This window comes from Puma concolor, chromosome A1 (assembly GCF_028749965.1).
Source record: "Puma concolor isolate L17-30 chromosome A1, mPumCon1.1.hap2, whole genome shotgun sequence".
Classification (NCBI taxonomy): Eukaryota; Metazoa; Chordata; class Mammalia; order Carnivora; family Felidae; genus Puma; species Puma concolor.
Window position 1 is genome coordinate 41295618 of NC_141667.1, and position 21405 is coordinate 41317022.

Consider the following 21405-nt stretch of genomic DNA (forward strand, 5'->3'; position numbering starts at 1 on the left):
CCTGATGCATAATTATTTTAAAAAATGTACCATATATATGTGAAAATAATTTATAGAGTGTGTGTATATTTATATACAAATTCTCTATTTGGAGTGTGTAGATACACACACACACACACACACACACACATATATATGTATTTGCAATTTTGTTGGTTCACCTGTCCTTCCTTTTTTTGGCTGTTTGTGGCAAATAGAAACACACAGATTGGCGTTTAAAAATCCTTCAGTATGAAAGGACAGTTTAAAATTAAAAAAAATTTTGGTCCATTTTTTCTTTTGTATATTTCCAGGTTATGTTGTCATGTGATTATACATTTGTGATTTCTCTCAATTGGATTATATCCTATATTATTATGTAGGCCCACTCTATCTCCATGTAATGCTTTTACCATTAAATTGTTTTGCCGATAATATCATTTTTTGTTTCATGCTTTGCATGACATCTTTTTTATTACATATTCAATGTACCTTTGTTTTAAGTTTGTTTCTTAGAAGCAGTAGCATGTAGCTTGATTTTTAAAATATAATCTGATAATCTAATAAATGAATTGAGCTCAGTTCTTACTGCATGAAATATTTAGATGTATTTCTTACTGTGTGTATTTATCATGATTTCCCTTTGAGTTTTTTTTCCTTTTCTGTCTTTGGATTATCAAGTTTTCTAAGCTTATATCCTTGTTTTTTTCTCTTCACCTTTAAGGTGTTAAAATGTAAACGTTGTTAGAAAATTCATAGGTTAGTATACATGTTTGAAGGAAAATAATAAAAGCATAAAAACATAGACATTTTAAATTATTTAATATTTTTGGGGGTGCCTGGGTGCCTCAGTCGGTTAAGAGTCTGACTCTTGGTTTTGGCTCAGGTCATAATCTCACACTTCCTTTGGTTAGAGCCCCATGTCGGGCTCTGCAATAATAGGGTGGAGCTTGCTTGGGATTCCCTCTCTCCCTCTCTCTTTGCCTCTCCCCTGCTTGTGCTCTCTCTCTCTCTCTCTCTCTCTCTCTCTCTCTCTCTCTCTCAAAATAAATAAACACTTAAAAAATAATTTAATGTTTCTATCCTTCTCCTGGGTGTTTGAAGAATATTTGTGTCCTTACAACCCACTGAATCCCCTTCCCCATCTTGCTGCCATTGTTAATATTAGTTTTACCTTTAACTATCGATTGTTAAAATCTCAGTACTAAAAAATTTTTTTTATGAATTTGTGTGCTTCTCTTTATTGTTTTCCACAGTTTACCTTCTGGGTTTCTTTCTCTTCCCAAGGCACCTTGTTATTTTTGCAAGGGTCTGTACATGGAAAAATCTCAGTCTGTATCACACTGCTTCATTCTTGAATAATATTAGGAGGTATTAAAATTGTGGATGAACAGTTATTTCGCCTCAGCCCTGTTCTGTGCCCCAGGGGACTGCCCTCTGAGTTCAGGTTGGATTCACCCAATGGAAGGCACAAGCAAGACAGCAGCATGTAGAATGACAGAGAGATTGGGGCATTTTTTTCTCTGACTCTTTCCGCTTTGGTGCCAGGTTCTGGCAGAGGCTGCCTCCCTCTGATGTACAGCTGTGATGAGCAGCCCCCCCCTTCCCCCCCCCTCCCCTGCTCTAGCCCAAATTGACCAAGTAGTTCTGTCTCCCTTCCCTATATTCCTTCAGGCTCAATAGGGTAATGGCTTCCCACCATTACTGCTCTCTAGGTGCCTACAATTGTACACCAATTTTAATGTGTGGTTTTTGTTTTTTTTTTTTTCTGATACCACCAAGCCATTCTAGGACACCAGCTTGGTGTCCCATAATTCAACTCAATTCTAATACTATCTACCCAGAGAGAGCATCGGATCCCACAGGCCAAGTGTTCAGTCCCACAAGACTGCCCTCCTCCCCCCATTTCAGATACCAATCACAAACCCAAGTTCTCACCTATACTTTTGACTGACTGGCCATAGATTAGAGGGTCCAAAGACCCACTCCCTGGATTCGGTTAATTTGCTACAGTGGCTCACAGAACTCAGAGAAACATTTTGTTTAGTAGATTACCAGTTTATTATAAAAGAATGTAATCAGGAAGAGCCAGATGGAAGGGATGCACAGGGCTGGATACAGGGAAAGAGTGTGGAGCTTCCATGACCTCGCCAGGTGCACCACTTTCCCCAAATCTCCAGGTGTTCACCAACCCAGACACTCTGTGAACACATCCTTTTGGGTTTTTATGAGGCGTCATTACATAGGCATGCTCGATTAACTCATCGGTCATGGATGAACTGAATTCAATCTCTGGCCCCTCTACGCTACTTAGAGGTTCCTGGGTGGGATTGGAAGTTCCAGCCCACTAACCACAGAGTTGGCTCTCCTGGCAACAAGCCCCCATCCTTAGGTTACTTAAGGGCTTTCCAACAGTCACCATTAGCATAACAAAAGACACCTCTGAAGTACTCAACTTTAAGAAAATTCCAAGGGTTTTAGGGGCTAGAAACTGGGATGAAGACAAAATATGTATTTCTTATCAGAAATCATAACATCTTAGTGTCTCAGCGTTTTTGTTGTTTTCTCAGCCCTGCTCACATCTCTGTAAATCATCCCTTTATTATAGATTTTTTAAAAAATCCAAGCTGAGTATGCCTTTTGTTTCCCTCTAGAACTCTGAATGATGTCTTCACCTATAATATCTTTCTTGTGGCATGAGAAAGGCCCTGTTTAAACAAACAAACAAGAAGACAACAACAAAAAGCAGGAAAACATAGAAGGAGACTTTATGAATTAAAAAAGATTTGCGACGCTTTGAATTTAATTCTGTCTATGTTTGAGACCAAAAAGCATGACTTTCAATGTTGCTGAATATTGTAAACAATAACAACAACAACAACAAAAACCCTACTAGCTCCTGGTTTGTTTCTCTTTCTGTTGGTAGTATTAAGGTTCTTGATATAATTTTAGAGTGACAGAACAAGAATTAAAGAATCTATTCTAATAATACAATAAAACCTTGCACAAAAATGTGTCAGGCATTCTTTAATTTGAAGTATTGGAAATATAAGTAATTTGTTAAGCAAACTACAGTCTATCCATATTATAAAATTCTATTCTACCATTAAAAATCATCTAGAAAAATATTGAATGGAGTGGAAAAATGCTCACTAAAATTAAGGACAGAAGCAAGTTACAAAAGGTGCACAAAATTCCCACCTTTAATTTCAGTGGGCATATTTTCATGTCAATATGTTTTTTTTAGGACATGATTTTCATGGCAGTGTTGTACTCTGTCATATAGATATGCCGTAATTTATTATACACAGAGAAGAATCAAAGGGTAATCTAAAAATGTCAGAAGTGATTATATAGTTGGGATTTTAGAGTCTTTATATTTCACTGTAGAAATACAGAAAACAAATTGTTTAATAATTAGGAAAGAAACAGTAAATACAGTTTACATTTTTCTACAAATGTAGCATTTAGTAAATGATCGGCATAGTGTCTTGAAATAAAGTCCTGGCTGTACCTAGAAAGGATGTTACAATATCGGCAGAAAGCAAGTGTTCTTACTCATTTGATGTACATATCCCATCTCTACTGAGTTATTCCAAAGAAATCAGAACTTACAGGACCAACAATCTTAAGAAGTTATGATTCTATAAAATGCAATAAGCCCAAAAGATTTTCTGAAAAATTGCAATTTCAGTGCACTGCAAATTATTTTTCCAATTTGAACTGTAGATGCAGCCAGAACTTCAATTAAGCTCAGAGTTTCTTAGTGAGGAAAATCAAATGTGCTGTCTTGGCTGAACAGCAGGCCAGGAAAGCATATCACCTTTCTTCCCTACCCTGGTGGACTCCACTGGATGAGACAGCCACCATCACTTCCCTCTGTGAAATGCTACACTGGCGTTGCTATGCTCCTCAAAGCAGCTGTCAGGCACATACCATTCTCCTGAAACACTGCCCTTCAAGAGGGTGGAATTTCCCTGTGCCCTTGTTTTGTCTCCTCAAGCCCAGATCTCCAAGCACCATTCAAAGTCTTAGAAAACTCAGTGTGGCTTTAATTCTCTGTTGCTGTTGAATGGGATACAATTAATTTCTTGTGGAATAAAACTGATTTTTAATTTGCCACGAAATTCTAAATAAGCTCTTTTGGTGCTAAGTCCATAAATAAACTTTATCCCCGGGACAAGGAAGAAATAACTGAACCTCTAAGGATTGTAGCTTCCTGGCAAAAAAAAAAAAAAAAAAAAAACCAAACCAAACCAAAACAAAACAAAACCCAGAGTAATTAGCAAAGTAGACTCTGAAAGCAAATAAATGTAGCAAAAAACAGGGGTTTGAGTACCAATTCTGCAGCTTTCTAGGCTGGTAATTTGGGTTAGTTTGCAAAACACCCTAATGCCTCAGTTTCCTCGTCTGTGAAATGGGGATAATTCTAGTACCTACCACATAGGGTTGTTCTGAAGATTAAGTGAGATGAAGATGTAAGGGTGACCAGTAGGCCTGGTTTGCCCAGGCCTGAGGAGTTTCTTGGGATGCAAGATTTTGAGTGCTAAGTTTGGGACATTCTGAGCAGCTTGAGATGGTTGGTCACCCTATAAAATGTAAGGTACTTTCACAATGCCTGACATCAGTAAATGAGAGCCATTATTTCATGTATTGTAAGTATCTTTGAGAACATTCCCATGGACATGTTTTCTACGCAGGTTAATTGGACACATCCTGACTTTATCTTTCATAAAGAAACTAAAACATACAATTAAAACAATAAAAAGCTTCATCAGTGGCTCAGTATCACTGCCCATTTCTAAGGTCTGCTTGGTTATTCCTAAAATTCTACAAGTCTATTTTTTGCTTATGAAGCCAAATCTTAAAAAACTTCACATTGCACTATGAATTAGTATGCAAAAGTGTATTTTTCCAAAGGCACACCTATGGCAAGATAAAAAGCTTTGTCATGGGGCGCCTGGGTGGCGCAGTCGGTTAAGCGTCCGACTTCAGCCTGGTCACGATCTCGCGGTCCGTGAGTTCGAGCCCCGTGTCAGGCTCTGGGCTGATGGCTCAGAGCCTGGAGCCTGTTTCCGATTCTGTGTCTCCCTCTCTCTCTGCCCTCCCCCGTTCATGCTCTGTCTCTCTCTGTCCCAAAAATAAATAAACGTTGAAAAAAAAAATTAAAAAAAAAAAAAGCTTTGTCATTATAAGAAATGAATTGTAGAATAATCTTTTGAGTACAATGAATAAGAAGTCATTTAAGGCATATAAGTTTTTGGAGACAATATTCCCATCTGGAACATTTCTAGTTAAGATGGGAGACTGAGCTTAGTTCTTGTCTCTCTTACCTGTCAACCTTATTCAGTGACAAATTTCTTTTGTTCTTATTCACTGGCATTGCAGAGACTGGGGGGTGGGGTGAGGTGGGAGTGGGGGGCGCTTGTCAGGTGTCCCCAGACTGTAACCAAATTCTGGCTGACCAAAAGCAGTTGGGGTCACATTGACAAATTAAGGAAAAGGGATGCAGGGCCTAGTCACTGTTTTCTAAATTTGTCTGACTTTAAGAAATCACCCGACACTCTTATATGGATTTCCAGGTCTCTCCAATAGAGATTCTGAGTCAGGTGGAGGGTGAGGTGCCCTTGAATCTGTAATTGGTTGCTGTCCCCAGAGATGTTTATGATGGGGCAAATTGGAAATGGCTCTCCACCTATGCCTGGGTGCCTCTCAGCATTTAGTGCCCTGGAGCCAAGGACACTAAATATCACGCAGTGCTCGAGCCAACACACACAACACACAGAAGTAAAACACTGAAAACAGGATAACATTGCTTAGAATTTTAAATGGAACTCTACAGATCACTTCGACACTTGATTAATGTTTGTTAACTTAACAATATAGATATCCTAAGGAGCTAGACTGAATATAGGCTGATCTGGTCATTTTCCAGCAGATAACACCCTCTTTGAGGGGATAAGGGAGAACTGCTTCCATGCAGGTAATTATTTTAAGTGATTTAGTCCTGCTATTATTTTCTTCAAACGTTACACAATACTATGTTTTAAATATAACACTAGGGAAAGACGTACACTGTTCTTTCCAGAATGGACATGCTAAAAGAAAAGAAATAACTATGTATGGAAAGATATGTTTTAACAAGTCTTATTCTTCATTTCCTTTCTCTTCACTGCTCATCAACATGGCATGCACAGTGCTTGTCCTTAGTTTCTATCTCTACTCTCTCTATGGTGGTTCCCAGATGTTTTTAACCAGTTCCTATATCGGTGAGGTTTCATTTGCCTTGGGTTCTATCTTACTTTGTTTTTCTTCTTGTATTCTCCTCTTCCATAAATGCCTTAATTTCCCCCCTGTGTTTACTTTCTGCCCATCTGCTTCCCTTTCTTTCATTTTCTCTGTAGCATTTACTCCCTCCCAGTTTTTCACCTAGAGTCGCTGAATTACTCCTTGGCTCTTACAGGCCAGACGCCTGGTACAGGATGACCAACCGTCTCAGTTCTCTGTACAAAACCCACTCAGGCCCAGGATGACCAGGATAGTTGATCTCTCTACTTAACCAGTAACCTGGGGAAAGAATATATTGGTACTAAGTTTAGGGGAGGAGTAACTACACTAGGTAGTACTCAACTGTGTGGCTGCAGTTTTTAAATTATCAAGTGTTGGGAGAAAATGCAAATGCGAATAAAACATATAAAGGTGTTAACCAATTATTGGCGAGATTCAGATGACCCGAAGGACCAGAGACAAGTATGTGAGTCAAGGAGACTTTGGAGATCGTGTGAGAGACTCAGTTGGGTCTTTAGAGCTACAGGCTGTGAGGTTTGTATACAGCCCAGAGTAATCTATGCCCTACTCCTGGAGAAAATAGGACACTCTTTGCACTGAGGAGTTTGAATTGAATAAAAACTATGGTACTGATAATGAAGTGTATTCCAGAGTAACTGACAACTCAGGAGGAGAGGCTAAGAGGGCAACAGCATGGCTCTCCCTGCTCCTGGGAAGCATTGTCAAGGCTGAGTCCCACCAGTCTGGATTGCAGGGTCTGGGAATTCCCAGTGCAAGTTCCATCAGGGGCTTAGCAGAGCCTAAGATTTTCTGTGGCTCCTTCTAGTCCTCCTAATTACACAAGTAAGGGGCTACAACTCCTGACCAAAACAAGCTTCACCATATCTTTCTACTATTAAAAGTACTGTTCCTTTTTTATCTTCAGATTGTGTTCGATTGTGCCAGTATCCTGGTAGAAGGCCATACTAAAATGTAGCTAATCTCTGCTAAGATTTTAACTGATGACTTGAGGTATTATTTTATTTTTAGGAGCCATATGAAGAATAAGTTGGTCATCCCTTCACTTCCCCTGCGAGAGAGGATTCCTGCTTCCAGGCACACACAATGCCTGTTTGACAAATTAACTTAGACCATTCTGAATACATGATTAATTCTTTTAGAATTCATTCATTCTTGTGGAAAGCATAGAACTGTGAGATTATTAACGGATGAAGGAAGTGGAATTCAGGACTCTAACACAGTTATGTGGGAAGTCAGACTACACCATCCTTCCTGGCTTTCATTTGGGAAACTGCTGATTGAACATTTGCTACATACTGGGCACTATATTCGGTGTTGCAGATACAACAATGGAAGCACTATAATTATTGACCTCAAGGCACTTACACAAAGGCTTTTTAAAAGTTACATACATATGAACAAAGAGCTTTAATAAGGGTTACAGATATTAGTGTAGAAGCATATTCAGGTTACAAGGTAGGTACAAAGAAGGGCATGGTCAGTTCTACATGGGCTGAGGGCTGTGGCTGTGGTCACTTTATGATCTAGTCTACTAGCTCTGGAGGATAAGGATGAGGATTGTTTTATGACCTGTGTATCTCTAATGCCTTGCATATAGTAGGTGCTCAGTAAGTAGTTTTTAAATGAACAACAGATGGTGTTGCCATAGAGCATGGGGGGGTGTGAAGCAGTGTAAGTAGTTTAGCCCAAGGGTTCGAGGTCCTACATGATTGGGCTCCTGCCTGCCTCTCCTGCTGTGTCTCCCATGCGCTGCTCCCCTTCTGTCTTGCTGAGGAGTTTGAGCTTTAGCCTCAAGGCAGTGGGGGCCCACAGGGGAGTCTTAAGCAGGGCTGTGACATAATTAGCCTGGTGTTTTAGAAAGAGAACTCTGGCTGCAGTGTGAAGGACGGATGAGAAAAGGATGACTTAAGCTGGGAAGATCATCATCAGTGGTAGTAGTTCACGTGGGATAATAGACATGATAATCACCTGGTAAATTTTCAGGGCCAACCCTAAACCATTTGAATCAGAATCTCTGGAGATGGGATCCAGATGTCAGAGGTTTCTAAACTGTCCTGGTGATTCCAATGAGAAACCAAGGTTCAGAATCACTAGCAGAAGTTTAGATAGTTGCAGAATGAAAAACGGGGGCGCATAGATACACAGCTGTTAGATGTAGAGGAAGCATAATTAATTAACAGAGCAGAAGCAATGAAGATAGAGAAGGAATTGAATTACTCACAGGTTGTGGTTGGAGTCATGGAAATTAGGAGATCGAGTGATCAAACTTTCCCATTTGCCAAGGAGTATCATGGTTTTATACTGAAACAGGTCCCTTATCCCTGGGGAAGTGATCACCCTACAGGGAAACATCACCATCCAAGATAGGCAGTGAAGGATCAGAGTGCGGCTAGGGGGAAAGATGATTAATGTTAAACACGGGTAACAGCTGCTGAGTATTGGTGACTAACACAGACCTAAAGCTCACAGCTGAGGATCAAGTGGACTAAAGACCCCACATTCTAAATTGCTAAGAAGAGAGCTGTTGAGCCTTTTATCCCTCAACAGGGCCTAAGAGGAACCAGGAAGCAGAACCAGCACCACCATCTCATACCCTACTATGAGGTCGAAAGGGAGAAGGCTGTTGCCTTTTGTAGAAGTACACCACTCATGTAGAACTGTTTATTCCCCAAACGAGGGCAGGGGTGGGTCTGGGTTGCTTCTCCTCCTCGAAGTCAAGGGAGGGAGCTATCAACAGGACTGCTCATAGGTTTGGGGGTTTCAGTCTCTGTCTGGATAGTTATGGGGTGCTAGGCTCACTGTCCAGTTCCTGTGCTATCAGGGTAGAGGATAAGAGGATAAGGATATTGGAAGAGATGGCATAGAGGGGGGACTGCAGGGGCAAGACTGACCCCACTCAAAGCCCAAGAGATTTGGAAGATGGATCATACATAATCCTGAAGACCTAGGAGTTGGCTGGGGTGAGTAGATCATATTTAGAGCTCTGGTTTTATCTGGGAAAGCACAGTATTGGGTGAAAAGGGGTACATATCAGAGGAATAGGACACCGGGCTGCCAGCTCGAGAGCTGGGCCTGAAATTGAGAATGAATCCCTTTCATAAGGGGCCCCTAGTACCTTGAGCTGCTTCTGGGGAGCAAATCACTTGTCAGATGACATTGTCAGTCTCCATCTGTCCACACTGAGCACAAGGACAATGAGCTGGGTCCCACAGGGCACTACTCCCTTTCTTATCCCTCCTCCCTGGCCATTATCTGTAAGGTATGTGATGGAATAACACTGGTAGGTGTGTGTGAGCTGGACCACATCCACACCCCCATTTTGCTGTAGGGATTAGGACAGGAGGTGGGACAGAAGACAGCCATTAACTGCATATGAAAGTAGAGGTTTGAAACAAATCACTGGATCTTGAAGATAGAAAGTCATTGTTTTAACAGCCATCAGTAACTCTTCTAAAAACTGAGAGTGACTGGGGCGCCTGGGTGGCGCAATCGGTTAAGCGTCCGACTTCAGCCAGGTCACGATCTCGCGGTCCGTGAGTTCGAGCCCCGCGTCGGGCTCTGGGCTGATGGCTCGGAGCCTGGAGCCTGTTTCCGATTCTGTGTCTCCCTCTCTCTCTGCCCCTTCCCTGTTCATGCTCTGTGTCTCTCTGTCCCAAAAATAAATAAACTTGGGAAAAAAAAAAAAAAACTGAGAGTGACTGAAAAGTTATAGCATTGGGCTAAAATCATTAAGGAAGTCCACATTCTATGGAAGAGGGGATTTTGACACAGCAGTTATTGCCATGGCATGAATAACCTTATGGAACAGCTTAGGTAGTGAGAAACTGAAGCCTTCTACCAACAGCGAAGTGGATGCTCCAGGCACCTCAGAGGACCATGGCCCTAGTGGATAGCTTGCCTACGACCTCATGGGAAATCCTGACACAGATCCTGGAACTTCCAGTCACCTGATCTGCTATGACCTGGATCTTGCTTCTGTCAAACATGACAACTGTTGCTTTGAATAAGAAAGGATAAATCTCAGGCCCAAGAGAGAGGCCCAAGGCCTTGGAAAGTTGGGAAACAAAACAGACTATAGTTGGGTCTGTCTCCTGTGCGTGCCTGAGTCTACTTCTTCCACCAATACTGTGATAGACCTGCTCTGCATGGCAGGCTGTGCTTCTACAGACAGATTTAAAAATCCTTAGATGCTGTCACTCTCTTTCAGAGGCTTTTAGTTAATGGAATTAACTGGCTTATTTATCACTGGAATAGGGGGTAATTTAAAAAACAAACCTACATTAACTCATTTGGCTCATTTGGGGAGGACAGCTGCTCCAAGATTCCAGAGGAGAAGGGGAATTAAAAATCTGATGCAAGTCTAAGATATTTCTTTGCTGAAAGTTGCCCGATGTCTAACTCAATTGAAATGAGTGTTTGGAATATATGTGAAATTAATATAAAGCTTCCAAGTTTCCTTGTATTTTTTTTTCTAGATTTTTTTTAGCTCTATGACTTTCCATTGAACAAACTTAATATAGAAATGGCTTGGTAGGCTAAGGTTACAGAACAAACATAAGTCTTAGTCCTGTATCTCACAGATAGATAGTATGTGCTCTTTATTCATATCCTTGAAGATTAAGGTTTAAGTAGTTTCATCTTGGGGATGTGTTTCATACAGGATGAATCTGGATTCCTTTTTCTATATATAATTGGTACCATCAGGACTGAAATTTTCCGTTTCCTCATATGAAAATAATAGAAGCTGCTTATTAAACAGATCCTAGACCAGGAAATGTACGGGTATTATAATGAATAATTCTAAGCTCATTATGATCTTAATTAACAGGTGAAGATTCAGGACAATACTGGAACTGATATTAACTCTGATAGCATAAAGTGCAGGCCTGATCGATTTCTATGGAGTCATTATTTAGTATATGGGATAAATTTAATGCAAATCACTGCTAAATATAGCCATGTTTGTGGGAAAATGAATTATAGCACAATTTCATACCAGAAATAATACTATCAAGATCCATCGATGTTACATGTAAAAATGGCCCCTTTCCTAGGCATAAACACTTATGTCAGGATCACCCAAAAAAATTAGTTGATGACAGTCACCCACAGGCCTAAAGTATAAATATAGTTCCTTTATGAACTAAACCATCTTGTTATATCTGGCCCTTAAATTATTACATCACATTTAAGCAAACAGGGTGGGGACTAATCAGATTAAGTGGAATTTAAAAAAAGCAATCTAGCTAGCTGTTTTGTTGGACTCTATTTAGCTGTAAATGACATTCAGAGTTGTTGCTGGTATTTATCCTACACTCCTTATAATGTCCCATCATCAAACTGAACTGCCAAATGCTCTATTAGATGGAATAACTTCTTTGGGCCTCTGGTCAGGAAATCAGTTACTGGCATTATGGAAATTTTCTTTTTTTTATTCAATCCTAGTCTGGGTTCACAGCTTAAATTAAGTCCTTGTTGTGCAACTGTGTGACCATGGGGAAGGTATATGACTTTCCTGATCTCCAATTGCCTCACCTCACCTGTGAAATAAGGCTAATGCTGTGTAATTCACAGGTAATATACCTAAAGCACCTGGCACAGAATGGTGCCTGTAGTAGGCACTGAAGGAACAGTGGTCACCATCAAATAAAGCATATCAGCAGGTTTGATTTGAAATTTATGTCTACTTTAGATGACTTCACGATAATAAACCTGCAACAGAATGTTAGTTCCTTTCACGCCTCGCCTCCTTAAACACACAGGAAACAAAGCAAAACACTTAGGGATACAAGACTAGATAGTGTCCTCTAGTGGTACACAGGCAAAATACATGAAGGCTATTTTCTATTCTTTCTATTCTTTCTTTTCTTTCTTTCTTTCTTTCTTTCTTTCTTTCTTTCTTTCTTTCTTTCTTTCTTTCTTTCTTTCTTTCGATTCAGACTGCAATTGATCATGGAAATACAATGTAAAGCTATAAGGTGAAATATAATTAATATCTGGAAAGGATTTTAACTTTCACATCATCCTGTACCACAATAAAGAAAAACCTCCTTGTCTATTAAAATACAAATTATAGTTTAATCATATGAGCAATAAAGTCATAGAGCCAGAAACTATTTCTTTTTCAATCAAGTGTGAGCCTCTTTGATTCATTTTTGTGCTCCTGATTAAGTATTACATAAAGAAATTATGTCAGTAGTTCAGTGGAATGAATTCACAGAGTTCCTTCCAAGTTCATGTAGTAGTACATAATTTAGTTATTTCACAGGATTTCTGATAGTTTAGAAAAAAGTAAATGTGCCATAGACCCTTCTCCAGTGATTCTAAGTATTAGATGTCAGTCACCATCCCTTAACTTGCTATTATCGTTCCCTTAACTTGCTATTATCAGAGCTGTTCCCAACCAGCTCTGATCTCTCACAATCCCCATTTCTACCAACACTATTGCCCTTGAAATTCAATCACAGCAGTATCAGATAGTGATTAAAAGCATGAATTCTGAAGCCCAACTTGTCTAAATTCCAGATTTACCACTTATTGACACTGTGAACTCTATGCCTCAGTTTCTTCATCTATGAAACATGAGTGTTAATACCAGCTACTTTGTAGGGTTGTTATAAGGACTGATTAAGCTCATATATGGAAAGTGATTAGAACACAGCCTGAACTTATTATTAGTGAATAGCTGTTATGTGCACATCTTTCTCAGTAGTACAGAGACTGCATGAGAGGCTTAAGATATAGGTCCTGCCCTCAAAGAGTTTAACAGTTTGCATCAAAAGTCCTTGCGGGATTGGTGGTGGGGGTGTTTTATCCCACTTCTTGGTTTGTAGGAGGAGGACTTTTCCTTAAATATACCACTGGCACTCACATGCTTGTCGTCTGTGGTAGAGGTGGGCTGATTTCCCTGGAGTGGAGTAGCTTTGGGGGCAACTACATGAGGAAAAGATACATTTCCCCATGCAGTCAGAGGCCCACTGGACCATCACTCAATAGTATATCCTACAATTCAGCTCAGCCAAAAATAAAGGTGATAATGTGGGCTCTACCTGCAAACCTCTTGATATAGTTCTTCATTTATTGAGAACTCAGTTTGAAAAGCAGAGAGCTATTTATTGGGGGGACCCCTGGAAACCCCAACAGAACACACTGACTCACAAAAACAATTCACTGCTAATTTGTATGGTGTGGACCTACCATACAAATGTTTTCAGAAAGGAGAGTTTGGAGTAGGCTGGAGCAATGGGAGAGACTTTCACAGAAGTGGGACTCAGGCTGGTTCTCAGAGGATGGGACTGAATTTGGATGAGGGGAGGGAGGAAAAGGAATCCTGTAAACAGAGCAGTTCTTTTCTCAGACTTAACAGGAGTCTGTACTTCTGTGCAATTGGAATAAGACATAAAATATTGGGTAAAATCGGAAAGTCGTATTTCTGCTTGATAACTACATGGTGACACAGCCAAGCTATGGCAAAGAATAGGTGGCAAAGAAGTTCCTTGCCACCTAGTTTTCCAATCACATGTGACCTGTCAGGAATGTTCTAAGTACACGTGTTAGGACGCTTACTCCTTACAACAACCCTATGATAGAGATAGTATTATTTCTCCCAGCTGAGGATACCAAAGCATAGAGAGGGGCAATTTGTCCAAGGTCTGTAAGAGCTAGAACAGGGGTTTGAAACCAGGCAGTCTGATCCTGGACTTCATGCTGTCACATCATTCTGCTTTGTGATTTCTCAGTCCAAGAGACAGGGTTGTGGTGGTCCTTCCTTGTGAAGGGGCTCAGAGAAGAGACCAGCCTGATCAGAGTGAAGGTTGGGATTTTGGAGGCTGTAAGTTGAGTTTAGAGGTAGGTGGGGCTGGTAAATGGGGGTTTTGAAAAGCCAGGCACAGAGGTTTGGAGGTGGAGACTAAAGAAAAGATTAATCCTATCATGCTCCTGCTCGAGGACAATTCTATATTGCTCATTGTATGAAGTCCAAAGATTTCAAGGGTTTCAGTTTGGGGGAATGGACACTGTGTGAATATGAGGAGATGGGAGAATGAAAAAACAGCTTGATCCTTTATGCCTTGGCTAGGCCACGGATGGGCAGGTCACGGCAACACATGTTCTCATCCTTTCTTTCCAAGGGCCTGCCTAGAAAACATTCAAGGCTGGAGGTATGAATCTGAGATTTTATACATATACCTAAGAGCTGAAACCATGAGATGTGAAGCTTCCTGACAAAAAGATGACAAGTACGTAAAAGAAATATTGATGGAAGAGGGAACGTGGGCAACATAGTGCTGTGAATGGTAACACAATTAAAGAAGTTCTGGTCAGCTGGTTCAAAGAGGTGGTACAAAGCCAGGAAATTTAACAGTGAGCTTGAAAACAATGAATAGAGGAAATGAAGCTTGGCTTCTTCCCTTACAACACTGTTGCATCAGGTAAAGAGAAGGATGTCTGGTTAATGTTAGCCCATGTTATCATATGTGTATACTCTTTCCTATATGAAGGGCATGGTTATATTATTGAGAAGATATTTGACCAGTCCAGTCCTCCCCAGGAAAGCAGAAACCATGATGACCACTTGAAATAGGTGATTTAATGCGTGCAATATTTAATACAGATGATGGAGGAGAGGAGGACAAATAGGGGCCAGTGAGGCAACCCAGAGATTAGGCAGGCGAGAATTCTACCACTGAACCACCAAGGCTGCAACCCAGAGATTAGGAAGCCATTTCTATTCCAAGTCTAGAGGGTCAAGAGGAAGAGGCAGTGTTTCTAGAAGTCAGAGGCCAGTTTTACCCACAGACCTTGGTAATGGTGGGCTTGTAGGGGGGAGCAGCAGGTGAACAGAGATGGGGAGATACTCTGGTTTTTCTCTTCTTCCCACTTAACAGTCTCCCTCCGCCACATCCAGTGGCCAAGCCCCATTGGACATTAGCTGACTGGGGAGCCAGGAAAATGCAGCCATCAGAGGTCAGGCCCCAGGATAGAGAGCAAAGCAGGGAGCCTGGCAAGAGGGCACATGAGGACAAACATGTCCCGGACCTGCATGGTGCTCTTGTAATGTTTGGTCTGACGTGGGGATGATCTCCTCATACAGAGGAGCTAACGCCCACCTGGGTGAAGTCACTGTTCCTCTGGACAGTCACCAGAGTCCTGTCACCCGTCTTCCCCTGCCAGAATCCAATTAGACTCATTCTTCAGCCTCAGTTGCAGAACAGTCAAGTTGTGCAATGGTGGTTCTCATGGTAGGCACATAGTTTCTTCTGCACGTTAAGAGGCCTCTAGAGCTAGAGTGAAGGGTGATGGAGAAAAGCCCATGAGAACCTCCCATCCCCTGCCTTCAGAAGCTGTGAGGGAGTTGCTCTGCTCTGAGACAGGCAGGAGAATGGCACCCAACCTGGGGTGCTGGAGGCTTAAGAGTTATGGTAGGAACAGGGAACTGCACCTCGCAAGCTGAAGGGTTTGTTTCATTTGCCTTCTCTTGTGTTTTCTTTCAGTATTGTGGTAAAGTAAAAAGACACTTGGACCCCCTCATGTGGCGCTGGTGTTAAGGAAATTCATGATGAGTGGGGTGGGTGGTGGATTTCCGTCCAAACTTGTGCCATAGCTCTAGAGAGGCAGTAGGTGCCTGGGGCCAATGTTGGTGGGAAGACTGACATGACAGAAGCCCAAGAATAAAATGACATCCAGAAGAGAAGCTCCCTCTGGAAGTAGCTGGTTATGTGCCCTGACTATATAACCCTAACACTAAAGCTTAGTGGTTTGTGGGTTTCATAGCTAGTAGTTACTGAGCACTGTCCAATGCCATGTACCATTATAAACACTTTGCCTGTATTAATTACTTTAATCCTAATACCAACCCTCTGAGGTAGGTGCACATGACAGATGTGGAAAGGAGGCTTAAAGGTTCAGCAACTTACCCTAGAGAAACTATAGAGCCAGGATTTGAATTCAGACAGGGTTTCTCCAGAGCCTGCATAATTAACCAATACAGGGGAATCTGAGTACCTTAGAAAGCAGAAGAGAAGATGTCTGAGGGAAAAGAGACAGAGAAGCTTCTGGAAAGAGTAGAACGAAAGGGGGAAGTTTTAGGAGAAGATGGGAATGACTGGAGGGGAGAGAACAAGTGACTGATTAGGGGAAAGTTTATGTGCCATTCCAGATTACATCAGCCAAGCATGGAAATCTGTGCGAGGATATGGAAACCATCATCATACAGGCTGTGTCTAATGATTCCAACCCATAGATTCCTTGTCTACTGTTGTTTAGTGCTTCTGTTGGTTCTTATTCATGGTCTTGTCTCCTCATATTTCTGGCTATCATTGAATGTTGGGGTTGTACTTGAAAATAGTTCATAGAAATATTTTGAAGCTGAGACTTCTATGAATCATCCTCAGAAATGTTTGCTTCTGAGTGGTGCTGGCTATCTGGGATCAGCGTAACTTAAGTTCAAGCCTTGAGGTTTTGTGAACCACCAGATGATGATAAGCCAAGCCTTGTATGAGCTGGTTTATTTCTGATTTACACTTTCTCCTATGGCTGTGAGAGGCCTTTTGGGTCTCAGGCTAAAGCAAAGGATTACTTACCATGGAGAAAGTGTTATAAAAATAATGAGAGAGCAATTAACAGATTGCTATGAATTCCTGAGTTGATTCTGTGTTTCCTCTCTCAGATCTCTCTCTGCTCCTATCAGTAATGGTGATTCTGGGCTACTGATTGATGCCGGTGGCATGGCAAAAGGTCAGGGTGGGGAGCACAGTCAGTAAACTGGAGAGACAGGAGTATAGAAATGGTTGAATGGAGGGGCACCTGGGTGGCTCAGTCGGTTAAGCGTCTGACTTTGCCTCAAGTCATGATCTCATGGTTCGGTGTGTGAGTTCAAGCCCTGCGTTGGGCTCTGTGCTGACAGCTCAGAGTCTGGAGCCTGCTTCAGATTCTGTGTCTCCCCCCCCCCCCACACTTTCTGCCCCTCCTCTGCTTGCACTCTGTCTCTGTCTCTGTCAAAAATAAACAAACATTAAAAAAAGGGACGCCTGTGTGGCTCAGTTGGTTAAGTGTCCGACTTCAGCTCAGGTCATGATCTTGTAGTCCATGGGTTCGAGTCCCACATCGGGCTCTGTGCTGACAGCTCAGAGCCTGGAGCCTGCTTCAGATTCTGTGTCTCCCTCACTCTCTGCCCCTCCCCCACTCATGCTCTGTCTCTGTCTCTCAAAAATGAATAAATGTTAAAAAAAAAATGGTTGAGTGGAAATTCAGTGGTGAGCTTTTAGAAAGGCCCTGAACAGTCTAGCCTCACTCTCTCAGCTTACAAAAACAACATTCATAATGACAGTGCCATAAGCTATGATGTCCTCTCATATCATGAAGAAACAATGAAGATGAAGAGAGAAGGCTTCAGGGGGGCCCCACTAGGCACAAAAGGGCCTGGGCCAGTGGGCTCCCTGGCCTTGTTTTTCTTGATATATCTATCTCTTGGCTGCTAACGGGGCTCCCAGAAGCTGATAAGGGCAAACTGAATACCGTGACTCAACAGTGTCAGGGGCATAGATGTTCAGGATCTAGGATATGACTTCATCTTATTTCTAAGCTAATAAATTAGCCTGTTACTGTTTCATGAATGCTGGCAGAAGACATCTACTTATACTTCAGAGAGAAAAGACTTTAATACTCAGGGCACAGCAAACAGCATCACCACCAGCACATTTGCATTGGTTCCTCTTGTTCCCCACCTCCACCAAATCCCACAGGGGCAATCCAGCAGGGCCCAGATGGCCACCTGCACATGCAGCGAACTGCATTACAGCAGAGGACACTGAGCTTGGGTAACCCATTGTTTTATAGCCAGCAGTAAACAGCCTCCCCTTTGTCCCAGAGGGAGACCTTACCTCATGCCTCAAGGTTGCTCTCTGCAAACACATCCTGACAAATGGCCTAGATAAAGTGTGGCCAGGGCCTTAGGGCCTTGGTTTCTTGACATACCAAGCAAGTATGTGCAGGGATGTCCAGGGCTCATGGTAGATTACCTTTCCAACAGAGCTGGTGGAGACGGATTACCTAAAATGTGCATAATCTAAAAAAAACTATTATTTTCTGTTGTATTCTCTAAATTTGGGTCACCGGACTGGATCAAAGCTCCAACTGTTTGGATTCTGCTATGTGGTCCCAGTCTGTCTATCTAGCTCACTTACTCTACTATTCTCTCCTGAAGCTTTTCTCCTCATTTTAATCAGTTGTGCTTGTTTTCAATTATGTTCTTTCATACGCTCTGCTTATTTAGAAAGCAGCACACACAGTGGAATGATTGCTGATTTTAGCATTAACAAATCTGTGTTTAGGTCCAAAGTTTACCACTTGTCAAGAGACCAACACACCCATCAGGCCACTCAGGTAGTAAAGTTGGGATACCATAGTACCTCCCATTTGTTTAGTGAGTTACACTTCAAGATTGCCATTTTGAAAGTCAAATTTCTCCTTATCTCTCTGCTCTCTTTATCTCACTTATAGACACTGTCTATCCATCCAGATTCTCCATCTTCATGCCTCGGTGTCACCAAGGCTTGCCAGTTTTATCTACTAAGTATTATTCTCTTCATCCTTTTCTCTCCCTGCAGACATTGCTTACCTTAATCATGTTTCACGTGGTATCATTCAATAGTTCCCTCAGGCTTGCCACTTTCAATGGATCTGTCTTACATTGACTGATCCTTTCATGTCCCTCATTGCAAACGCCTCCCATCCTCATACAGCACGGTTTCCTTATAGCATGTGTTCCCCTTCACTCCTTCTACACCTCACCTTGTATTATTTTACACTACAACATTCCTGATTTCCTGTATTTCTCAGCACCCACCATGGTGTTTTGTATCTTTGTGCTTCTGATGCTTTCTCTGCCTCAAATACTAATCCTCTCTTTGACTAAGCCCTTTTCCTTTAAAAACTCAGGTCTTGTAATAGACAAGGACATGATACAAGAAAAGGAAATCAGAAGTATAATATTGGAAAGGATACTGTCATCCAGGAAAACCCAAAAGAAACAACAGAAAAATTTCTACCAGCAGTAAGACAGTTCCATAAGGTAGCATGATCAAGATTGTACCCAGGAACGTTTATCAAATGGGGAATGGGACATTTCAATAAATTACGGTTCATCCATATAATGTGATGTTATGGTGCTGTAAGAAAGAATGAGGATACTAAACTCCGACGCGGAAGTAGTTCTAAGATACATCATTAAATTTAAAAAACAAGGGGCAGAGCAATGTGTATAGTGTGCCTATCTGTGTAATGAAGGAGGAGGGATAAACATGTTTGTGTAAGGGAACTCTTGAATAACAGCAAGGTACTACAAAAGTTTTTGTTTTTGGATAGGGATAGTGAAGAGGGTTGGGAGTAGAGAGTATGGGAGAGTCGGTATGGGAGCAAGACTTACTTTACACTCTATGTTGTTCAGTTTTGAGTCCTGTGAATTTGATACCTATGCAAAAGACATACACCAAAAACAAAAGAAAAAACAAAACCTCAGCCATCACCTCTACTCTTCTGTCTCCTTCAGATGAGAGGAAGCTCAGAGTGGTGGCCAGAAACCGAGACTTGGCACCAGGCCGACCTGCACTTACCAGCTTTTTGATCTTGGGAAAATCATTCTCCTCCTTTATAATTTGGGAATGACAATTCTCAAAACAACCTTTCTGAGTGAATATTAAGTATGATAATGTTTGTAATATAATTAACACAGTGACTTACATAAAATTAGCACCTGGTATTTTATATGTACACACACACACACATACCCACATATAAGTATACACATATATATTTGTCTATATTAACATATGCACTTGCATATATATCTACACATATGTGCATTTGACTAACACACTGTACTGAAATGATCAAATGATCTGTTTGTGTCTATTTCTCTCCACATCAACTCTCCTTGTCCCCATCCCCATAGGATTCTGTGATTTCTTAATATTTTTATCTCTGGTACAGGCACATTTAAGTGATCAAAAAATATTTGTTAAATTGTTGGTGAACTAAGCGTGGCCAGTTCTTAAGACTCTCTGAACACAGGGAAAAAAATCAACAGAAATATCCTGAAATTTTTCAGTCAAGTCATACTAACTGCTAAGGTTGGTATTATTGCAACTTTCTTCTCTCCCTATACCTTGCCCCTCCATGAAGACCAGAAAAGTATTTATAGACCAGTCGGAGCCAGAGATGGAGATTCTTTTCTATCATCGGTTCTCATTAGAACCAGTTGAGGGTTGAATGGAGGACAAATGCTGTGCCTGAGTTGCCCTTCTCAGTGCTCCCCCCAGCAAGCAGCATCTCCAAGGACTTGCACTTAAAAAACTTCAGATCCAGACCACACTTCAATTTGCTGATCCCCTTGGCTTAAAATTTATAGAAGCCCAGATTCCAATAAACAGCACAAACAGGCAATGCACAAACAGGAATTCTTTGGATTCCTCTCAAAAGAAAAACTGCAGTTTAGTTAGGCAGGTCTGTGCCCCCCTTTTCCTCCCAGTAGGAGTTTGGCTTACCATTGAAGCTGGGTCCCCTGAGAGTCCGCTGGGGTACAGGAAAGCCTGACTTGCTCACTGGGGCTAGTCTCTTGCTCCTGAGAGTTCAGCTTTAACAGTCCACCTGGCAGTGCAAATATCCTTTCCTTCTAGACACAGAAATGACACGGTGTTATGTCTTCTGCCGGCTCCCAACCCGTCCTGCCTCGTTGCATCAAGGCATGAAGCTTAAGCCTCTTATGTGCTTCCCAGGATAACAATGCTGTTTAAAAAAATATTTCAGGTTGGTAATTTTTATGCATGCCTGATTTAGCCACCAGACTCATCTCCAGATATTTAATATAGAAACATGAATTTATAGAATTTGTATAAATTTATATATGAGTATAAATTTATTTGTATAAATTTATATGTGAATATAACTTTATAAAGACCCTCTACATATCCTACTTCATATATTAAAAGGACTCTTTCCTATAGAATTCATTCACAAGATTTCCTAAAAAGAAAACTGTCCTTGTTCACTTAAAATATTTTATCTACCTGAATCTTATTTTTTTTATTTATCCGCTATAAAATGAGTATCTTCGATGTAAGT

At 41.3% G+C, this 21405-nt stretch overlaps 1 long non-coding RNA gene across 1 annotated transcript in view; it reads right to left on the bottom strand.

Moving 5' to 3' along the window:
- The window catches only part of LOC147584120 (uncharacterized), a 124379-nt gene that overhangs the window by 89031 nt on the left and 13943 nt on the right, over window positions 1-21405 (bottom strand). Inside the window, exon 2 of the long non-coding RNA XR_015241237.1 lies at window positions 20829-21069. This is a non-coding gene — a long non-coding RNA (uncharacterized LOC147584120). The remainder of the gene's footprint in view (window positions 1-20828; window positions 21070-21405) is intronic.